We start from the raw sequence: 20356 nt of genomic DNA, 5'->3' as shown, positions 1-20356 counted from the left end.
TGTGCCTGTTGAACACACGGATCTGATTGGTCGATCAGAGCGTACTGTGAACACGAACACGAACTGTGTTCATAGCAATTGAAATTTGTTATTATTTTCATTTTTTAACTATTTTATGAAATAAGGACCTCTAATAGGCCAGCAATTCAAGAAGAAATAAATAAGACAATTCTTATTTTATTAAAACTGTATTTAATAATAATAATAATAATAATAATAATAATAATATTTTATTTTTTTAAACACTGTTGGCCTATTAGGGGTCCAAGCACTTAATCATGAAATGTTCTTTAAAAAATACACACACACACACACACACACACACACACACACACACACACACACACACACATATATATATATATATATATATATATATATATATATATATATATATATATATATATATAGACGCTTTATATAATAACAATATCCACATTTTTTTGGTTAGCAAGCTGTTAAGACATGTGACACTTCACATTTTGTAGATAATCTAATGAAAGTTTCCAGAACCTTGAACACATAAAGCTTTTAGAACTTTCAAGAACTTTCAAGACACATTTTATGTCTTGAAGATCTGAACTTTCTTTAGCACCAGTTCTTTTAACACTGCTAGTTTTGAGTGCTCACGCTAAAGTCGCACTGTGACCTAGCTCTTAAAATTTATATCAATTGCGTGTGTGTGTATTGTGTCTTCTGCTCATTCAAGCATTATGTGAGTCATGCTGTGGCCGAGTCAGTAATCACAATTGACACGGCAGGTATTTTACCGCTAATTAGATCAGGGACATCTAACTCGCACATATTTCCCTCGTAATTGGCAGGAAGTCTCGCTCGCGCTGGAGAGTTGGATTCGGATTATCATATTCACGCTCCGGTGAGTTAGCACACGCAAGGATGTGCACTCCAGTTAGTAAGTGAAGTGGGACTCAAAGAAGACAGGTTTGCCCTTAAAGAAACCACTGTCACTTCCTTATTTATTTCTTGTTAAAGTACTAAAATTGCTGACGCTACCGCTCAGTGGATCTGGATTTCTGAGTGTCTGACTTTTGCACGTCGAGCGTCTTTCGTGGAAATGAAGCCATAAAATCTCGTTAGCTGGAAAATCCCAGGATTTTAGACGCCACCCTGGTTAAGTGTGATGTAATGGTAGAGGATGTGGAATGCTGAGAAGAAAAAATAATAATGGTGTAAAACAGTGAGACATCTGTTTCCCAAGCTCCGCCCACTGCTCCTGATTGGGCACTGTTCTAATTCGAACACAGATGTGTCTTTTGAATATACAGTAGTAAACTCTATTTAGATAAGAATATAAATTTTAAGACTCCATTCCAAACACTGTAATTTGTTAATAGTTGTAGAAATCACGACTAGCAAGAACACTATTGAGCCCAAAATGTCTAATGCTTAAGTAAGAAAATATAAATAGTTATGAAATGTAGGACCTAACATGATACTGAAATGGAAAATGTTCTAGTAAACACTAACAAGTGTATAGGACCTTAAAATAGCTGATGTTCACGTAAAAACATTAACCTAGTATTGAACTCTAGCATTTGGGACGGAGCCTTAAAGCGGCTGATTGTTCATTAACTAGTCATGAATGTACTGACAGAAACAGAACATAAAAATGTCTAAAATTCTAGTAAAAACTTCAACTAGTAAGGTAATGTATACATTCAGTGCAGACATTTTGAGTTCCTGAAAAAGTTCCTCAGGTTGTTTTGTTCAGAAATCAATGTTTGTAACATTAGATACCGGATTCCTGAAAAATTTCCCTGGTTCATGTGAAAAGTCCTGAGTTCCTAGAAAAGTATTTTCTTTTCGAGACCCTCCAAAGAACCCTTGAGGAACCTCTTCATTGAGGAGTGTTGAAAGAAAGTTTTCTGTTTTTATTAGCCATCAACATATTTAACATAGTTGTTAGGAAGAGTCCTAAATCAAATTGATTGGTTTGAGTAAGGGGTGGGGCTCTGACAGGGTGGAGTCAATTTTAGAGGTGGGGTTTGTGACTTGTAACCTTGGACTGAGGGGATTGGAAGCATACAATGGATGTTCTAGAGAAGTTACCATACATTGTAGTCATACCTTTTACACGACTTGGTGGAAACGTGTTCCGAGTTTGACCTCTCCTCTCGGCGCTCGGATTCGCTCGTGGTGAAATAAGCCTCTTCATATCCGTGCTGTCAGTTTGATCTACGAGCTTCTCCGTGGCATCTGAAATTCAATTAACGCACAGCGGCATGTACAGCTACATGCTCACGCAAACAATATATCACCGTGACAGTAGATCAGGGGCGACACTGTCACCATGGCAACGATTCCATTCATCAGCTTGGGGGTGTTTAATTGCGATCGACTGTTTTGAATGAACAGAACTGATCTTTATGTAAATTTGGCAGCTCGTAATGCAGAGGGCGGGGCTTCCTTAATCAATCTCAATTTGTCTGCTTTAGGGTCAAAATATCTGACACAACATTCTGTATTTAACTATTATTATTATTATTATTATTATTATTATTATTATTATTATTGTTACTATAATTATTATTATTATTATTATTATTATTATTATTATTATTATTATCATTACTATTATTATTTTTATCAAACGTAAAAACTTGCTTAGCATCTGAGGAACTTTTAAAAGAACTTAAGATCTTTCTCACAAATCCAGGGACTTTTTCAGGGATGTCCTTGTTATACACACGTGTATGAATTCACATGTGTATGTATGCAGGAACTTTCTTAGGAACCAGGAACGTCTGGTAGGGATGTACCGATACCACTTTTTCTCTTCCGATCCGATTCCGATACCAGCGTTTGCCTGTATCGGCTGATACCGATCCAATATCTGTGTTCATTTCTAACTTTAAAACTGAAGAATGTATAGTTATTAAGATTTATTTGTTTCTGGCAAAGAAATACAAAAATCCCCGTTACTGGATGAAAAATGAAAACACAAGAAACCTTAAAAAGTATTAATGCAGTAGCAAACAGTACTTTTAACAGTTAGTGGTATAACAATCTAAACCTAAATATAATCAAAATATACTGCAATTATTAAATTAAATTATTTTCTGAAGAAAAGGCAATATTTTAAAGTGAATCTTAAATTATTACTCTTGAAACACAATGTAAAATGTGTTAAATAGTAAACCTTGCACCCAAATGAGCGACATGTTTGACGCGCTGAGGTAAATGGAAAGGGCGCCTGCTAAACTTGTCTGTCTGTCGCAGGCGGTTGTGCAACATATTTCCTATAAAATTTAACATATTTATTTTCATTCATGCAATTTAATATATTTCTATTTTTCTTATAAGTTTAAGCAATAGTCTATGATGTTAGCTGTTCATTAATAAACCACCACGGGCATGGGCGTCGGAAGCAAATAAAAAGTGGCCGTGTCCTGTCCCATCCACATATAATGGTTCCGACGCCCATGGATTTCAGGAAGCAGGAGCGTGGTCAATGCTGTAGGTAAAACGCAGAATGGAGTTTAATTTATTAGGGAATTCCTCAAGCAGAATGGATTCGACTGGCGGCGCTCTGAAAAGTAATAAAAAAAGACACATGCGCTGAATAGAGACGGCAAAAGTAGGTGGCTCCAATATTATTGGTCTTAAAAAGTGGGTGGGTCCTGTCCCACCCACATGTAATGGTTCCGACGCCCATGACCATGGGTATCAGATTTGGATCGGTCACGCACCACCGATACCCGATCCACTCAAAATGCTTGGATCGGCGCCGATACCGATCTAAAATATCGGATCGGTACATCCCTAATGTCTGGAACCAAGACAGTCTTGATAAGAACAAAGCATCAAAGAGGAAAGAAGAAAAAATTTAACTTTTTTCCAAACATTTGTAGGAATTGAGGGACGTCATGACCTTTTACAGGAACCAGGGAACTTTTTCAGGAACCCAAAATGAAGCAGGTATAATAATAATAATAATAATAATAATAATAATAATAATAATAAGAAGAAGAAGAAGAAGAAGAAGAAGAAGAAGAATAGTAAAATGTGCAACATAAAAATAAAAAGAAAACAATGAAAACAAACAAAAAATAGCAAGCAAGAAAATACATGATCAAAGGAACTAAAAAATAAATACACAGTAAAATCTATTCTATCAGAGAAGATTAATTTATTTTTTTTGACATACATTGATTTAATTGAGTGTATGTTACAAGTGAATGCAAGTTAAAGCGAAGATGCTGATTGGTCACCTACAGTAACGCCCACTGACATTGTCAGTTGCCATTCCGTTAGTGTGTTATGTTAAGTTTTGATTTTAATCATTTATTTTTATTTGAAACATTTTAAGAAGTATAAGGTGTTTGTGTTTGTGTGTGTTGGTCTATGTAAACAAGATCATTTCTTGTTTCTATGACAACTTGTATCACCTGTGGCTTATGTTTAAGCTTAAGCTAACTGGATTGCAATTCCTCAACCCACCATTAATAGCAATACTTTCCTATAACATAATATTTTTTGGAATCCATGCAGGAACCTTTTAATATTTACAAAGCTTTTAAGGAACACGGGAACTTGAAAAATGAGAATTCCATAAAATCTTGTGCCTGTATGCTTGGTACAGTAGCTAACTTAAATAAACAAAGGCTAGTTAAAGGAGTGTGTGTAGTTTATTTCCAATATATTTCACACGCTGTTTCCTTCAACGTTTTGTGTCAGCATTTAAGGTTTTAGAATTTTTTTCTTCCAAAGACTAGCTATATAGCTAAAGAAAACAGAATCCATCAGAAACCGTGAGTGTTGGCCGGTTGGATGCGTGTGTGAGAGGAAATTTTCCTATTTTTTGTGATTAAGCACAGATCAATGGACAAGTTAATTATCTGCATAATCTGTTAAAAATTGCAGCCATGCTAATCAACACGTAACGCTCCAACTCACCTGTCAACACTGCAGCTGAGAAAGAGGAAGAGATGAAGAGAGAGGGGGGGAGAAAGAGAGAGAGAGGATTCCGGGACGCTTGTTAGATCTTCTGCTGTGAGATATAAAAATACAGAAATAATTGCGCTAGTCAGAATGTCTTCCTGTCGCCTCCGTACACTTGTGTTTACCTCAGTGAGGATCACACGAGCCTCTTGCACGCACTCTCACTCTCACTGCAAACACACACTTGTTTGCGTTCATATCGGACAAGTTGGTTGGCAAACGCGTGGAATGTGGTGTTCTATTCTGAGGACACGGATAGATATTTTAACACAACACGTACTGCACTAAATATAACCGCGCCGTTTTGTATCACTAGCTCGCTAACTACATTCATCTTTTATTTTAATACTCAAACCATGTCACACCACATCACACTACATTCTGTGTAATTACCACCAACCCCCATTCATTTGGGGTCACTGAGTTTGCTAAAAGATACTTTTTGGAATCCAACAATTTTACACATGGATGGTATTTTCATGAGTCCGGAAGCTACTCTATTCAGAATTCAGCTTTATTCCAGTACCTGAAAACATTTTCAGAAGCTTTTTTGGGACATCCTCATCCCTTTAGTAGAAAACCAGGAATTTCTTTTCTCAAACTTTTAGTAACTTTCATCTGAAGCTTATAAACATTTTATCTGTAAATGTCTTAAGTTCTAAAGAATTCAAGAATTCGTTCATTCATTCATTTTCTACCGCTTATCCAAACTACCTCAGGTCACGGGGAGCCTGTGCCTATCTCAGGCGTCATCGGGCATCAAGGCAGGATACACTCTGGACGGAGTGCCAACCCATCGCAGGGCACACACACACACTCTCATTCACTCACACACTCACACACTACGGACAATTTTCCAAAGATGCCAATCAACCTACCATGCATGTCTTTGGACCGGGGGAAGAAACCGGAGTACCCGGAGGAAACCCCCGAGGCACGGGGAGAACATGCAAACTCCACACACACAAGGCGGAATCGAACCCCCAACCCTGGAGGTGTGAGGTCAACGTACTAACCACTAAGCCACCGTGCCCCCAGAATTCAAGAATATTTCTCCATAAACCTTTGTTAGGAACTCAATTAGGAACTCTGAAACTTTGTTAGGAACTTTTTTCAGTAATTCAAGTTCAAGTTCAAGTTTTCTTTATTGTCAACTCTTCCACATGTACAGTACAGTACATACACATGTGGGATCTGGAGGGGTGTGTTGGGTTCATAGATCTGTGGTGCCTGGGGTCAGAAAAGGGAAGTGGAGGCAAGTTTGAGAGCGAGTTCAGCTTCCTGACAGCCTGATGAATGAAGCTGTCCTTCAATCTGTTGGTCCTGGCCCGGAGACTCTGCATGGCATCCTCCCTGATGGCAGCAGACTGAAGAAGCTGTGTAATGGGTGGGTGGGATCACCTGCAATGCAGAGGGCTTTGCGGGTGAGATGGGTCTCGTAAATGTCCTGGAGGGAGGGGAGAGAGACACCAATAATCTTCTCAGCTGCTCTCACTATGCGGTGTAGCATCTTCCAGCAGGATGCGTTGCAAGCACCGTACCACACAGTGATGCAGCTCGATAGTATGCTCCCGATGGTGCCTCTGTAGAAGGTGTGCATGATGGGTGGCGTGGCTCTGGCTCTTCTCAGTTTGTGGAGGAAGTAGAGACACTGCTGTGATTTCTTGGCCAGTGCTGCTGCGTTTTCAGTCCAGGAGAGGTCCTCTGTGATGTGCACACCCAACACATTTTAGTAACAGAGCAACTGCACATTTTTAAGATCCCTATTGTTTCAGTTTCCTTTTCTCACCTATTTTTTCCTCTACTGAATCAAGTGGTGAATCAACTGATTTAATAAAAAGTATCAATTTGAGGATAATCCAGATAAGTGAAACACCATGTGCACTAATCTGCACAGGTAGAAAACAAGATCTTATGTCCTGCAGCCAGCAGTGAACCATGCAGGAAACTCCATCTGTAAATTAGAGAATGAGGCGCACCTTCATGCCCCTGACACCAGTATTTAAAGCTAGCTCTTGCTGTGTTAGCACATGTTAACTTCAGAAAGCAGATGGTATACAGATCTAAGGGGAAAGACAAGCTTTTTAGGGACACTAATACATACAGGCCAAACTGTAGAAGTATCATTTGCCTCTAATGCAAAATAAGTTGTTAAATAAGTTTATTAGAAGTAAAATAATTGCCTTTCTAACAAAGTGAACTTTAAAACAAAAAGGCCAAACACTTATACACACTTCATATTATAATAACAAGGAATGATGATAAGGAAGTCCCCTGGTGGTCCTGCGGCCGAAACCCGTGTTCTCGTTTTTGCAGCCTGGGATTGAATCCCGGGCAGAGACCTAACCCAACCACTGAGGGATTAAATCACAGTGCCAGACTCAAGCCCAGATAAAACTGGTCCATTGTAGCTTAATTTGGTTTTTACACTGGGCCAGATTGCTGCTGTCCCAATCTGAGTACAATTTTTCCCAGCACCCCCTGTATCATTGGTCTGGTTTCAGATTTACTTAATTCTATCAGATCATGGTGCATTTTTTATTCATCTTATGTCATCACTAACATGCATGGAGATCACAATCATATCAACTCTCCATAGATTTTTTTGGTGCTACTGTGTGCCATTAGGCATCTTACCTATTCTGTCTCCAACAACATTCTCCTAACACACATGCTACACGATGTTTTAGAAACTAATGCTCTTGTCAAGTTTTTCCTGGACAAGTATGGACCTGAGTACTAGTTCTGTTCATGGTCATGGGAATCATAGAACAGTTCCAGTGCAACCAATCTCAGACCCCTGCAAGATTTTAGTACCTTGTGGCATATTTTGCCTCCTTAGTTTCCTGATCTGGGGGGCACGGTGGCTTAGTGGTTAGCAGGTTCGCCTCATGCCTCCAGGGTTGGGGGTTCGATTCCCGCCTCCGCCTTGTGTGTGTGGAGTTTGCATGTTCTCCCCGTGCCTCGGGGGTTTCCTCCGGGTACTCCGGTTTCCTCCCCGGTCCAAAGACATGCATGGTAGGTTGATTGACATCTCTGGAAAATTGTCCGTAGTGTATGAGAGTGTGTGTGTGCCCTGCGATGGGTTGGGTGTATCCTGCCTTGATGCCTGATGACACCTGAGACCCGAGGTAGTTCTGATAAGCGGTAGAAAATGAGTGAGTTTCCTGATCTTGGGTGAGATTAGTAGAATTTTTTACTGCTGTTAAAGTTCACCATGCAGCTCTTCTCATCACAGTTGTACAGAGTGGTTGTTTGAGTTACTATAGATTTTTTTCAGCTCTTTCTCCTATGACATTTTGGCCACTTTAATAAGAACACCTACAAATCTTTACTCATATCTTAAAGCCAGCAGATTTTCAGTCAGACTTTATTCCATTCGTTATTTTATAGCCTTTAATCTACAGTGAAGCTGTGATCACATCATTTTTCACTTTATTTTAGTTTACCACCAATACTATATAGAATTTATTTGGTAATTTACTTCCAAAAGGTTATTTATATTCAAATGCACAGGAAACCTGTCACATACATTCTGTAATGTTCATACATTATATAAAATGCACCCTGAATTTGGTGCTAATACGTTGTGACAAAATGTCACAGAAAGCAGAAACGTAGCTAAGTGAATCGTGTCAGTCTGACTCGGGCAGCGAAATGTTATAGATTAGTGAAATCAGACACTCGCTATATTCAAATTCTGTCTGCTTAGAGAAATAATATTAATATTTATAAGGAATAAATCACTGCTGCTACAGTTTAATGCTTATTTCAGCTTGCACACATATGCAAGTTTAATGTCCCATTAAACTTCAGCTAACGTTAAGCCGTGTAGTAACACGCATAACGTAAATCCACTAACAGCTGGAAACATCAGCTTTATTGTATTATATTACTGCCTACAGCTGTTAAGACACAACATTTAGGGGGAAAAAGCCAGATAAATATGTTTTATAATTTAGAAATTATGGTAGATGTCCTGTTTATCCAGGAAAGCTTAGCATTAGTTTGTTCAACATTATCCATAATTTATAATGCAGAGTAACAACATTGATATAAGCTGAATTTAATGGAAATGTTGACTGTCTCGATGCAGAGACCATCAAGGGGAGTGAAGAGAATAGAGTGAACATTGTTACTATAGCGACCAGTAGTACAGTAGTAACAACTCCTACTGAAGTGAAAATACTGTAGAGATGCAGAATAAGATCAATAAAACACGTCAGTACAAGCTGGTGTTACATTTCTATAATGAATATACGTAGTGTATTAGATAAAATATGTGTGTGTGGGGTTGTGTGTGAGTGTGTGGGGGGTTGTGTGCTGCAGTCAAAGCTCAAAGTCCTTTCGCTGAACTCCACTTTGCCGTAAAAAACACGGGAAGTGGAAAGTGCGATCAGGAATCGTATAATTTCTGTTAATTTGCTCTCCTGCAGAAATGAGCTTCTTTCAGTTTAAATTGACTGTTAACAGATTGACCACAGCTGTGTCTCTCCCCCCTCTCTATGTTAGAGACACACACAAAAGATGCAACAGAGACCTGCTGAGAAAAACAAGAACACTAGCACAAATAACGCTATAAAATCTATTGCTAAAGTGGCTGTGTCCCCAACCACACATCATATTCACTATATAGGGCACCATCAACAGTCCACCATGGACATGTCCTAAACCAAACACCCTATTCTCTATATAGACTACGCTGCATGTGGAAGCGTCCCACATCAACACACTATAGACTGTCCACAGGTAGTGTTCCAAATCGTCCTTGTTCCTATTACTTTTTAAGGCACTAGCTGATCACTGATCCTTATAGTGCCTGATGTTTATTAGAGTTTTGTACTAAAATCATGCCAAAATCTGTTGGAAATCTGTTTCTACTTCATCAGGGAACCTCTTTTGGGATTCTCAATTGCAAACATGACTATATGCCATCTCTTTTATATGCTAATATTGATTAGCAAGCTAACTAATGAGGATTTTAATTACACAAATAACTGTTTTGTAGCTTTATTGATGACAGAACAAAATCTAGTCCTAAGATGGACAATGTTCTAGCAGCAATGCTAACTAGCAATGAACAATCTAGTAAAAAGTCCAGATGGCTTTTTAAAATGCAAATTAGAAATGCAATCCAGCATTTAGCATCAGGATGAAGCTATAAGATTGTGAATATAGCAAGCTAGCAATCACATTAACCAGACATACAGTATAGCTTCTAACATTTAGAATGGATCCTTAATTAAAATGGCTGACGTTCCAGTCGGTGCATTAACTAGACATGAGTTCTAGCATTTTTGTCATAGAAATTATTTTGTTACAGAAGATTTTTGCTACGCTAAGCAACAAAAACGACGCAGGCTGGTGAGTCTTAAGTTCTACAGTGGCGAGCAGAGAGCAGTGTAAAGTCCATTTGCATACATATTTATGTTCTTCTCCACAGAGCTGCAATAATAACGAGGCAGATTGAGCAATGCTAACTCAGCACAGTATGCTAATGTGGCTGTCGCTTCGCTGCTTTCTCATTAAGACAAGATAAAAGCTTCTCCAGCAGGCTCATTTACAGAGGCCGTGCCGAGCCCAGCGCTGTTCACGACTTCACGTTTCTACTGATAAGTCACTTCCAAATCGGAAAATCTGCCCTTCTGTTAGTGTAGCTTACATTCTCACATGTTATGCTGTGATCATTAGGTTCTTTGTCCTCCTCTTCATCTTCCTCACTGGTGTTTAATAATAATGCGGTTATTCTAATCTCTAGCTTCTGTGAAGCTTTTGAATTTTAGACATCCTTGAGTGTGATAATAAACCAAAACACAACCAGGTTGTTTAGCCTAATTAGCGAACTGCTGGAGACTTCTAGCAAAAGCTAGGAAAGAATGTAAACAGATGAAATACAAGCATAAATAGAAAATGCAAATATTAGTGCATAAGCCTTCACAATCTAGCCATGGGGGTCACAGTCCAGTGACTTCTGTGCCGGTCCCAAGCCCGGATAAATAGAGAGGGTTGCCTCAGGAAGGGCATCCGGCATAAAACATTGCCAAATCTAACCATGCGAGTTGTCAGTAAGAATTTCATACCGGATCGGTCGAGGCCCGGGTTAACAACGACCGCCATCGGCGCCGTTGACCTACAGGGCGCCGGTGGAAATTGGGCTACTGTTGGTCGAAGGAGTAGAGGAGGGAGGAGAGTGCACAGACAGAGAGAGAAGAGGAAAGGTAAGAGTGTAGGACTGAGAATAGGGACTCTGAATGTTGGTACTATGACAGGGAAAGGTAGAGAGCTGGCTGATATGATGGAGAGAAGGAAGGTGGATATACTGTGTGTACAGGAGACCAAGTGGAAGGGTAGCAAGGCTCGTAGTATAGGAGCAGGATTCAAGCTGTTTTATTATGGTGTGGATAGTAAGAGAAATGGGGTAGGTGTGGTCCTGAAGGAGGAGTTTGTGAGGAATGTTCTGGAGGTGAAGAGAGTGTCAGACAGGGTGATGAGTCTGAAGTTAGAGATTGAAGGGGTGATGTTGAATGTTGTTAGTGGTTATGCCCCACAGTTAGGTTGTGAGTTAGAGGAGAAAGAGAGATTCTGGTGTGAATTCGATGAGGTGATTGAGAGTATTCCCACGGGTGAGAGAGTGGTGATAGGAGCGGATTTTAATGGACATGTTGGTGAGGGGAACACAGGTGATGAGGAGGTGATGGGCAAGTTTGGAGTTAAGGACAGGAACCTTGAAGGACAGATGGTAGTAGACTTTGCTAAAAGGATGGACATGGCTGTGGTTAACACGTATTTTCAGAAGAGGGAGGAACATAGAGTGACTTACAAGAGTGGAGGTAGGAGAACACAGGTAGACTACATCCTTTGTAGAAGAGGCAATCTGAAAGAGATTAGTGACTGTAAAGTGGTAGTGGGAGAGAGTTTAGCCAGACAGCATAGGATGGTGGTGTGTAGGATGACTCTGATGGTCTGTAAGAGGAAGAGGTCAAAGATAGAGAAGAAAACTAAGTGGTGGAAGCTGAAAAAGGAGGAATGTTGTGAGGAATTTAGACAGAAGTTGAGGCAGGCTCTGAGTGGTCAGGTAGTGCTGCCGGATGACTGGGAAACTACAGCAGAAGTGATCAGGGAGACAGGGAGAAAGGTGCTGGGTGTGTCATCTGGAAGGAGGAAAGAAGATAAGGAGACTTGGTGGTGGAATGAGGAAGTTCAGGATAGTATCCAGAGGAAGAGATTAGCCAAGAAGAAGTGGGATATGGACAGGACTGAAGAGAATAGACAGGAATACAAGGAGTTACAGCGCAGAGTGAAGAGGGAGGTGTCTAAGGCCAAGCAGAAGGCATATGATGAGTTGTACACTAGGTTAGACACTAGAGAAGGAGAGAAGGACTTGTACAGGTTAGCTAGACAGAGGGATCGAGATGGGAAGGATGTGCAGCAAGTTAGAATTATTAAGGATAGAGATGGAAGGGTGCTCACAAGTGAGGAGAGTGTACAGAGGAGATGGAAGGAATACTTTGAGGAGCTGATGAATGAGGAAAATCAGAGGGAAAAAAGAGTAGAAGGGGTGAACTCTGTGGAACAGGAAGTAGATAAGATTAGAAAGGATGAAGTCAGGAAGGCCTTGAAGAGGATGAAAAGTGGAAAGGCAGTTGGTCCTGACGACATCCCGGTAGAGGTCTGGAAGTGTCTAGGAGAGGCAGCAGTGGAATTTTTAACTAGTTTGTTCAACAGGGTATTAGAAAGTGAGAGGATGCCTGAGGAATGGAGAAGGAGTGTGTTAGTGCCGATCTTTAAGAATAAGGGTGACGTGCAGAGCTGCAGCAACTATAGGGGGATAAAGTTGATGAGCCATACAATGAAGTTGTGGGAAAGAGAAGTGGAAGCTAGGTTAAGGAAGGTGGTGGAAATTTGTGAGCAGCAGTATGGCTTCATGCCCAGAAAGAGCACAACAGATGCAATTTTTGCTCTGAGAATGTTGATGGAGAAGTATAGGGATGGTCAGAGGGAGTTGCACTGTGTGTTTGTAGACTTAGAGAAAGCGTATGACAGGGTGCCAAGAGAAGAGCTGTGGTACTGTATGAGGAAGTCAGGAGTAGCAGAGAAGTATGTCAGAGTGGTGCAGGACATGTATGAGAGAAGCAGGACAGTGGTGAGGTGTGCTGTAGGTCAGACAGAGGAGTTTACAGTGGAGGTGGGACTGCATCAGGGATCGGCTCTGAGCCCCTTCCTGTTTGCTATAGTGATGGACAAGTTGTCAGAGGAGGTCAGACAGGAGTCTCCTTGGACGATGATGTTTGCAGATGACATTGTGATCTGTAGTGAGAGCAGGGAGCAGGTGGAGGAAAACCTGGAGAGGTGGAGGTTTGCGCTGGAGAGAAGAGGAATGAAAGTCAGTCGTAGTAAGACTGAGTACATGTGTGTGAATGAAAGGGAGGGAAGTGGAATAGTAAGGTTACAGGGTGAAGAGGTGAAGAAGGTACAGGAGTTTAAGTACTTGGGGTCAACAGTCCAGAGTAATGGAGAGAGTGGGAAAGAAGTAAAGAAGCGAGTGCAGGCAGGTTGGAGTGGGTGGAGAAAGGTGTCAGGAGTTCTGTGTGATAGGAAAATATCAGCAAGAATCAAGGGGAAGGTGTACAGGACAGTGGTGAGACCGGCCGTGCTGTATGGTTTAGAGACAGTGACAATGAAGAAGAGACAGGAGTCAGAGCTTGAGGTAGCCGAACTGAAGATGTTGAGGTTCTCTTTGGGTGTGACAAGATTGGACAGGATTAGGAACGAGTACATCAGAGGGACAGCCCATGTTGGACGTTTGGGGGACAAAGTTAGGGAGGCGAGATTAAGATGGTTTGGACATGTTCAGAAGAGGGAGAGTGAGTATATTGGTAGGAGAATTTTGGACATGGAGCTGCCAGGCAGGAGGCAAAGAGGAAGGCCAAAGAGGAGGTATAGGGATGTAATTAATGAGGATTTGAAGCTAGTGGGTGCAAGTGTTGAGGATGCAGAAGATAGGGTTAGGTGGAGAGAGATGATTCGCTGTGGCGACCCCTGAAGGGAAAAGCCGAAAGAAGAAGAAGAAGAAGTGCATAAGCCTTCAGAAAAATAAATAAAGAGACTCAGCTTTCACAAAGAGCATGAATACAAGCCTAGCTCAATATGAATACACACACCCAAAAAATACCTGAATACAAACAGGAAATGTGAAAACATACAAACATAGAAAGAAAGTGACGTGACATACAGCTAAGTACGGTGACCCATACTCAGAATTTGTTCTCTGCGTTTAACCCATCCAAAGTGCACACACACAGCAGTGAACACACACACACCCAGAGCAGTGGGCAGACATTTATGCTGCGGTGCCCGGGGAGCAGTGGGGGGGTTCAGTGCCTTGCTCAAGGGCACCTCAGTCGTGGTATTGCCAGCCCGAGACTCGAACCCACACCATTATGGTTAGGAGTCAAACTCTCTAACCATTAGGCCACGACTTCCCCATATGCACGAATACAAAACAGCCACAGAAATATATAGATAACGTTTAGATATAGATAAAACACATGAACATTTGTACTAACAGCTCCATGACTGTAACATGAATATAAGGACAAATACAGCTGCATGCAGCAATGAAGGGGCCAAGCACCTCAGTGCCATCAGGTACACAATTAAGTACACAAGAGAGTTTAAACTTGTTTTTCAGTCTAGTATCTCAGAGTAGCCGAATTTCACTTCCGAATTTCGAATTTCACCAATGTATGTGCCACCCAGGCTTCATGGTAAGCATGCGCAACAAAGGTATTGCAGAGACATGGGCACTTTTCCTTTAAGATACTTTCAAGGATAAATTTGTGGGTACACTGTGGCCATACTGTTCAACCTGTCAATTATTCTTTAAATGTCCTAAGGCAATGGTCCAAAAAATGAATACACAAAACTTCATTAAGCCATGACTCTAGGAGAAGGTTAAATGTGATTTTGACAAACGAAAAGCAAAACAGATGGAGATTGAATACATTCTCAAATAGGATTCTTAATTTTAAAAAAAAAAGATTGCTAATACCATTAAAGTGTACCAAGTTGATATCACTCCAACACTCATATAACTCACTTATGCCCCTTTTCCACGAGGCAGTTCGAGTGCTGGTTCGGAGCCAGAGCCTAATTTAGAACCAGTTCTTTCTGTTTCGACAGCCAAAGCACCGGCTCTGAACCAGGAAAAGTGGTTCTTAAGTAGCACCAAAACGCCGCTGGTCTAGACTTAAGAACCGCTTGTGTCAGGGGCTGTGGGCGGGGCTACTGTTAGCACATTTGATAATGTACCTTAAGTATACTAATGTTTAATACACTTTTACTTTACCGCGATATGATACATTATCAGCACACATGATAGTAGGTAGCTACATGCTAAGGCTAACTTTTTACTGTGTTAATGATAAAATAATGTTATGTACTTTCTCGATTACAACCTCCGTTTATACAGATTGCATGGAGCTGCACGTACACGTTGGAATCGCCGCGTTTGGATGCTAATTTAGGTTCACAAAGCCATGAGCATTAACAGTAAAGTAACATCCGCCATTGTTGATGTGTTTGTGTTTGCTGCTGCTGCGCTAAAGTTGGTGGGACATGTGACACGTATACAGTGATGTCAGACTCGGCTCTGTGATGGCTCTTTAGTCGGTGGAAAGGCAAACCGGTTCTTAGAAGTGCTAGCTCTGAACCAGCACCCACCAGTGCTAGCTCTGAACCAGCAGCCGGTTCTTTTTGGTGGAAAAGGGGCATTAGACTTCCTGTTTTGGTGTCTTTACAGTAGGTCTTCGACTTACGTCAAAGATCCGTTCCTACAACGTAACGTGATTTTCGCCGTAAGATTTTCTCTATAAGTTGAAACCCACCTACATAAGCACTAAGGTCACTCTCATGGAACACAGCAGTAATGAATTAAAACAGTAAAAAAAAGATAATTCCAAAAGAAGTTTCCAAAAAAAAAAAAACACAAAGGAAAGAGAGCCAATGAAGCACAAACCAAAATGGCATACAACCAACGAATGAACAACGCCATCTTCCTCGTATAGGGCTGCGTGACGCCGTATTCATCTGCTCCGCTCGCCAAGTAGTTCCTATTGCAAACTTTGCTTTTACATTGCAAAAACCGTACGTTGGAATGATGGCACAAGACTTTCTTAATACATTTATGGGAGATGGCGACATAATCACAAAACGCCATATGTCGAGGCGAAATAACCCGAGGACTCTCTGTACCATGAAATTTGTTTGGACAACAGCATCCATATATTTAGCCCTAGCAAAAGTTATTTGGAAAACTGTGGTCAGTACAGTGGGTAGTTTTTTTTTTAAATTCATCATGTCCCAGGCATTCAGGGAAAATAAGAAATACAACTTCCGACATCCGCCTAGGGCTTCTGTGGTCTGCCATAGAAAAGCAGTGAAAAAACAATTCACCTCAAGAGGGCCAATAAACAAAATGGCCAACACACTGGTTTCATGCTTTCCCAGCTTGGGTCCTTTATACTGGCTCCAAAGTTATAAGCATTTGGATTTTTTGTTCTCAGTTTTTATTGGTACTGTATAATGCCCCTGTGTGGGCAAATTCCATAAAAAAATGGTGGGTACCCAATTTTTACCCTAGAAATAAAGTACACCAAAATTGGCATGACTCCAGATGAACATTACTGACATATGCCTCACTTCCTGCTTTTGCGTCTTCGAAGTGGAATTGGACGTGGATGACAGCACATGATTTGCCCAAGTAAAACTATTTGAACTTACATGCCAAACACTCTGTAGATGATACATACTAGTTAAGATAGAATTGACAGTCTAGGGATAATTCATATTTGAAGTGGTTCTATTTGCTGGCCTAGAGTACCAGAGGAGAAAATATAATATTAGTGAACAATTCAGTGCTTGACCCTAAATATGGCTACTAATTTTTACTTCATCTCAGTGTTATTGTAATAAACTTTATTTCAGATTATATCCTAAAAATGCTGCCTAGCTAGGGAACTTTAATGCTTTAATAGTGTTTATATTGTGAACTATACTAAAATATTATTTTGCGCATATTAAAAGTTGATATTAATTTGTTAGTGAATGGGGAAAATTCCATAATGAATAAATGCGACTTTAATAAGCAGCGGTTTTGTCCTGAGAGCAGCTTAGAGCGCTGAGAGGGGAAAGGAAAGTAAAGAAGAAAAAAGTCACATTTAAATGATTTGGAACTGCAGAATTAGACTATTCATCACAGAGAACAGAGGCACTATCTCGCCCGGCAGCTGGGAAGCTTTGTTTGGCTTCCTAGAAAAAGATAAGCTTGTCCAAAAATAGCATGATTTTTTATTTTTTTTAATAAATAAATAAGAAAGCAAACGACAACTCATTAGAGCATGTTTCATTTTCTCTCTGCTGGAGATTCAGGGTTTGTGCTCATTACACCAGCGCTTATGGCTTATGACTTTATGTTCTCCACTCCATCCTAGGGTTCTCATGCAACATTTCTAAAGGTTGAATATCACCACAATTAATGATTAGTTAGTCTTTTTTAATATGATGTAAGCATTTTTACTGCTTCGTCTCAAACAATACAATCTACAACATTATTCTAACCCTACGATTCAAGTGTCTGAGTCTGTCTCTGTTCCCAAATGTTATAAACATCAATTCATATCAAGCAGAATCTTTCTCAAATGTTACATGACTAGTTAGTTCATTATTCACGTCAGTTCCTTAGTTCACTAGTCAGGGTGCTTTTTAGACAGCAGACATTTTCACTTAGTGACAAAATCCTTCCATTGCAATATACTTCTAAATATCCCACAATGCACCACAAAAACACAGAGAACATCCCTTCTCACTTTGTTGCCTGTATGTAAATATGACGTGTTGTGGTATATGGTTGTTAACCTCTTAACTCAAAAAGCTTAAATTTCAATAACTGTAAGTAGCTTGTTAGCGTTGTTCAGTAGCTCTCAAACTTGTGCTACTTTTGTTAGCATAAAGATGTCTAACTTTGACGTTCTATATACAGTTGGTTTGAGGCTAACAACCATGTTTAATAACTTGTTGAAGATTTAGCTTGAAGTAAAACCTTGTCCCAAAGATTAGACATGGTCCTTTTTAGAATGGCAGCAATTTTGCATCTTATTACTATAAACTATTTAAAATAAATAAATAAATAAATAAATAAAATTAAAAAAAAAGGGGGAAGTCGTGGCCTAATGGTTAGAGTCTGACTCCTTACGCTAAGGTTGTGGGGGTCGAGTTTCGGGCCAGCCACAACTGAGGTGCCAGTGAGCAAGGCACCGACCCCCCAACTGCTCCCCGGGCGCCGCAGCATAAATGGCTGCCCACTGCTCCGGGTGTGTGTTCACGGTGTGTGTGTGTTCACTGCTGTGTGTGTGCACTTTGGATGGATTAAATGCAGAGAACAAATTCTGAGTATGGGTCACCGTACTTAGCCATATGTCACGTCTCTTAAACACAAAGGGGGAGTAATTGAATTAGAAAAGGAGGCTAAAAACATACTGCTTTCACAAAGCAACACAAACTAACCATCCAGTATAATCCTGATCACTGCTAAGTCTTATATGTTAATTATAATCACTGCTAATGCTAGCTGACTAACAGAAGCTAACCTGACAAAAAAATAACTGAGAAGCTTTTATTTCAGGTAAGCGTGTGAAAATTAGCTGGCTACAAATGTGTGGCAAAGATGTTGTTTGAAAATAATAATGTAATTGAATAATAATTTAATAGATTAAAAATGAAAACTCAAACACATGAAAACAAATTTTATATTTTTTCAGAAGAAAAATCAGGGAAAATACCTCAAGTATCAATGCAAACTTTTGAAAGTGGAAACGATCACAAGGTCAAATGTCAGGTTACAGCTTGTTTTGTGACTTCTTATGCTACAAATACAGTAAAGGAACAGTCATGTAGTTAAAGTGTAAATGAGGCTAAAACTATACTGATTTCATAACGCTAAACTGGATGCTATAAGCTTTCATTACATTATAGCGACATTTGCCTCGTAGTTTTTTTATATTTAATCCAATCCCTGACAGCTAATTAGTACAGAATACAAGTTGAACACGAAGGCTTCCTCATTATTCTGGGGACTCATTACTTGGAGATGATTATGGCTGGCAGGAGCGTTGTGGCTAACAGAGTGTTCCTAGATGGATATTAACTCACAAATGTTTAATAAATAGATTGACACTTACAGCATGTAGACTTTAATCAAATTAACGGTGCGTTCTGTCCTCAGTTGTACAAACGAGCTTGATGCTCACCATCAAAATGACGAATAACCTTTAAATGAAAATTTACAACACTTTAACGTTTACATCCTAAATAATGTTGAATAAAGTGTGAAAAAAAGTTCAGAAAAAAGTTCCATGTATAGATGGCGAACATACGTAGTGCTAAAAAATTAGCATTCATATTTACTTTGTGTTATTGTTAGAATATCAGCCATTGTATACAGTAAGTTAAGACTAATGTTCAGATTAAGGCTCTATCCAAAATGATGCAATTCATGACTAGGTTGGGTACCTACTTGAACGTCTAGAATGCTAAGGCTGTGACTAGTTAATGGTGTTAATAATCCAAAACACTAGATTTTATTTGCGTGTCCTAACAAAAACATATGGAACTTTGGGCTCCATCCCAAACACTTTAATTCAAGACTAGTTTTTGTTTAAAAGCTTTGTCGAAAATGCTAGAAATTATGCCTAGTGTTCTTTTTAGAAAATGATGTCTAGTTATGTCCTTACAAGAACATATGGTGTTTTTCGGCTCAGTCCCAAATGCTACAATTAATGACTGGATTTATAAATGAGACAAGTGCTTAAAATTATGATTAGGTGCTCTTGCTAGAGTGTTGACCATTTTCAGGCTTAATCCCAAATGCTATAAATTAGGACTAGTGTTAATAGTGAAAGGTCGGCCATTTTGCCCAATAGGCTCCATACCAAGCACTACAGGCCTAATTAGAGTTCTTACTAACACGTTTTTTTTTTTTTTTTTTCATTTTAAGGCTCCATCCTAAAGATTATGATTCATAGCATAATTCATGCTGCCTGTGATAATACAGTTTAATTCCAAAGGCTATAATTAATGACTAGGGTTTTTACAAGAAGGTTCAACATCTTAAATGTCTTCCTAAAACACCTAAAGAACTAGAAGAAGAACCAGTGTCCTTGCTACAATGTCAGCCATTTTAAGTGCTTGTATAGAGGTTAATATTCTATTATTATTCTATTTTGTGAGCATTACAGTAAACAATTTTAATAAAAACTTTTAAGCAAAATGTCCAGAAAAGTTGCAAGCTCTTTTTATGAAGCTCAGGTCAGGGCACAGTGTTTTCTCCTCAACATCT

Source organism: Tachysurus vachellii, chromosome 24 (assembly GCF_030014155.1).
Source record: "Tachysurus vachellii isolate PV-2020 chromosome 24, HZAU_Pvac_v1, whole genome shotgun sequence".
NCBI classification, from domain to species: domain Eukaryota; kingdom Metazoa; phylum Chordata; class Actinopteri; order Siluriformes; family Bagridae; genus Tachysurus; species Tachysurus vachellii.
Note: the sequence above shows the minus strand (reverse complement) of the source record.